The sequence below is a fragment of the Coenobita brevimanus genome, chromosome 116 (genome assembly GCF_032717465.1).
Source record: "Coenobita brevimanus isolate Jiangsu-jjx chromosome 116, ASM3271746v2, whole genome shotgun sequence".
Taxonomy (NCBI): domain Eukaryota; kingdom Metazoa; phylum Arthropoda; class Malacostraca; order Decapoda; family Coenobitidae; genus Coenobita; species Coenobita brevimanus.
In genome coordinates, this window is record NC_137069.1 from 36,421,696 (window position 1) to 36,425,526 (window position 3,831).

A 3,831-nucleotide genomic window follows, 5' to 3' on the forward strand; every position below is an offset into this window, starting at 1 on the left:
AATCGGGAGTGAAAAAATCAGGAGTGAAAAAAAAATTCAGCTGGAGTGAATAAGAGTATGCAGAAAAAGACGCCACCTGGAGGCCAAGACATATAAATCCTCGTTGTCTCTCTCTCTCTCTCTCTCTCTCTCTCTCTCTCTCTCTCTCTCGATTTGCCTGAAAATTGTTATGCATATATCTGAGTTTGGATTTTAGAGACGACTTACATTGATTTTATTTCTTAAATTTGGGAGTTTACGAAATATAGATCTCTCTCTCTCTCTCTCTCTCTCTTCATTCTTCCCCTTTTTAACTACTTCTTCTCTTTTCTTATTCTCACTTCCTATATTCTTCTTCGTCTCTCCTTTACTTGGTTTCTCTCTCCCCCTCTCTCTCTTTCTCTCTCCTTTGATCTCTCAGCCGTGTGATATTTCTTTCTTTCAGTCTCCCTGTCTTCATAATTGTTCTCTCTCTTACTTTCTCATTATCTCAATTTTTTATTTTTATTTAAACATTTTTACATAAATATTATTACATAGTCTTAAAGCCTCACTTTGGCTCATGGTGCTATTTGAAAAGACTGAACTTAAAAAATAATCATGTTACTTGGTTACAATACAGTAAATTAAAATAATTATAATATTTGGTTACAATACAGTAAGTTAATCTAATGTATCTCCTATTTTTACTATTATAATTATATAATAAAAATGAATTGCAAAGTATATGTTTATGCTTCACTATTTTATGTGGGTAACAGCAGCGGGGTAGGGAGTGTTTTTCTCCATCTATTTGCAGCCAGCTTTACTTGGTGTGTAGACATCCTTGTTACACCAGGTGTGGCTGCCGTGAAACTATTCCACAGACTTGCAGTCCTGGCTGTGTAGGTTCGCTGATGCGGTGACGTGTGTGAGCGAGGTACTGCCACACGTTCATCAGTGGTTTGCGCAATTCTTGTGACCCTTGGAGTGGTGCAAGAAGGAAGACACAGTGGAGCCAGGTGGGGAGTGTGCTGCACCTGAGCCTTGTGACAGACCACAAGTGCTGACACATCCCGACGGTGTTCCAGGGATGTTATGCTGGAGAGACTTGGCTGGTCATTTTCTGTCTCCACCAGTCACACGACACGACGCTGTACTGCATCCAGTCTCTTCATGTGTGTGGCAGCATTAGACATCCACTACAAGACTCCATATTCCATGTAGGGTTTGATTTGAGCCTTGTATAGTGTGTTGATACCCCTTTCATCAAGGCTGCCTGCCACCCTGCGTAGGGCCGACACCCGCTGGGAGACCTGTCGGGAAACAGCATCCACGTGATCGTCGTATCGTAGCTCATGGTCTACCGTTACCCCCAGAATTTTTATTTGATTCTGGATTGGCAGACTCGTGCCTCCAAACTGCAATGCTTCAGACAAGGCCTCAGAGGCAGCGGAGACAGGGATATCACCATCGCTTAAGTCTTCTCTCATGCAAAGTTGACCTGCCACATCTTTCCCCACTCCTCCACCAGCTTCAACTGCCTGTTGATGACAGTGATAGCACGTTGGCTGTCACCACGGCAGTAGGAGTAGGATAGTGTGCAGTCATCTGCATATGCCTTCACTGCTGGTAACTGTCGGAGAAGATCGTTAATATACAAGTTCCACAGGATAGGCCCCAAAACTGAGCCTTGTGGAACTGAGGCTCGTACAGGTGCTGGTCTGGAAGTTCGCCCATTGATGACCACTTGTAGAGTCCTCCCCTGAAGGTAATCTTCCAGTAACATCAGCAGGCTGCCTTGGATGCCCTTGGCCTTGAGTTTTTTTATAAGGCCTGAGTGCCATACTCTGTCAAAGGCCCAAGCAATGTCTAGGGCTACCACAATGGTATCCAGGCCCTCATCAAGGGAGTTCTGCCAATCTTGTGTGAGGAGGAGAAGATCTGAGGTTGAACGTCCAGGTCTGAAGCCAAATTGTTTCTCTGAGTGGAGATTATTGTTTTCCAAGTGTGCACAGATGGTTGCAGCCACTACCCTCTCAAACACCTTGCCTATGACAGAGAGAAGAGAAATGGGCCTGTAGTTTTTGGGTTCCGTCCTTGCATTCTTTTTGTGGACAGGGATGACGTTTGCCTCCTTCCAAATTGCGGGCCATTTGTTCTCTCTGAGGCATGCACCAAAGACTATAGTGAGAGGACCTGCCAGCTCCTTAGCACGTTGAGCACGCGTGGGCTGATATTGTCTGGGCCAGTGGATTTTGTCACATCAACTGCTTCCAGAAGTGTTTGGACCTGCTTAGTTGTTACTGAGGCATTTATGATCGTTTCCTCTGTCTTTTGTGCCACAATAGGTGAAGGTCTGTTTGGCTCATCTACCATCATTTTATCTGAAAACATCTTTGCCAGGAGTGATGCTTTGTCTTCGCTGCTAGTAGCTGTTGAGCTGTCTGGCCTGCTGAGGGGAGGCACACTCTCATGGTGGAAGGTACCTTGTCTTTCCTTGACAAGAGTCCACCCAGTCTTGCTTCCAACTCCTGGTCCAGTCAGCTTTCTCCTTAAGTTTTCAAGCCAATGTTTTCTTGCCCATTTCCTGGTGGCATTCATTCTCTTACAGGCTTCTTGATGCAGGAATTTATTTTGCTGAGATGGCCGTTGCTTGAATTTTCGCCATGCAGAATGCTTTTTCTCAGCAGCCTCACGACACCGATAACCAAACCAGGCTGGGTTTGTTGGCTTGTTCAGGTAGTTTCTGTGAGGCACAAACTGTGACTGTAGCCTGAACAGCTTAGATGCGAGTGCTTGTGCCCTGTCATCGGCATTACCCACCAATAGAGTCTCCCAGTCAGCGTTTGCCAGTGCCTGTTTCATGCTTGACCAATCTGCTCTCTCCCACAGCCAGAGTGTGCGGGGTACATTCATGTCTACTCTGACAAGGACACCATAATGGTCTGAGCTGCCTACTTGTCCAAGTTGGTGGAGTGGATGCTTGCCTCAGGGAGGTCTGTCAGCACAGGGTCCAGTAGTCCTCCACGCTCATGTGTTAGAAAGGTTACATGGTTATATAGGCCCTGCACTGTTATTAGACTGTCATAAGCTTGCTTTTCTAAATGGAAGTTAAGGTCCCCCAATAATATGATGTGTTGACATTTGTTTTCTATGAGTATGGTATCGAGCTTCTCTTTAAGGAAATCAAGGGAGAATCTTCCTTGCCTTGGGGGGCGATATATAACACACAGTAGGAGGCCACTGTTGTCAACCAGTACCACCCGGAAAAAGAGTGCTTTCATTAGAGGGGGCAGGATTACTGTTAGTTCCTGCATCTGTAAGTCACACTTGAAGCAGGCAGCTACACCTCCTCCTGCTCTGTCACTACGGTCCTTCCTCACCCATTGGGTGTATCCAGGTATCCTGCCAAAGGTTGGTTCTACCACATCATTGAGCCATGTTTCTGTCACGGCAACAATGTCTGCCTGATTACGTAGGACGAAGTTGTAGGCCAGGTCTCCAGCGTTCGTGCAGAGACCCCTAACATTGGCTGATATTACCGTTAAGTTTTTCATAATATTGCTATGTCCTTGCTGCTTGTTCACAGTGTGAGAATGAGGTGGGCTGTTTGTATATTCTTCATTAATAATATCCCCTCCATGAGGTTGGGTTCCCTCCGGAAAGTTTTCCCCCATGATCCCAAGTGGGGCCACGAAAGGGCATCTGTGGTGGAGAGGGCTGCTCATTTCCCCACTCTTCTGACAGTACTCTTTGGAAAATCATTTCTTGCCTGATGTCAGCTGCTCGAGCGTGGCAGAAATCCTCTGTGTGTCCATGGCGTAAGCAGTACTCACAAAATGAGCTTCTATGCTCTCCTTGCATGCTTCT

At 46.0% G+C, this 3,831-nt stretch overlaps 1 pseudogene; it reads right to left on the bottom strand.

Annotated features, from left to right (window-relative positions):
• Positions 1 to 725: 725 nt before the first annotated feature.
• LOC145418718 (uncharacterized) lies at positions 726 to 1,451 on the bottom strand (annotated as a pseudogene).
• Between the last annotated feature and the right edge of the window lie 2,380 nt (positions 1,452 to 3,831).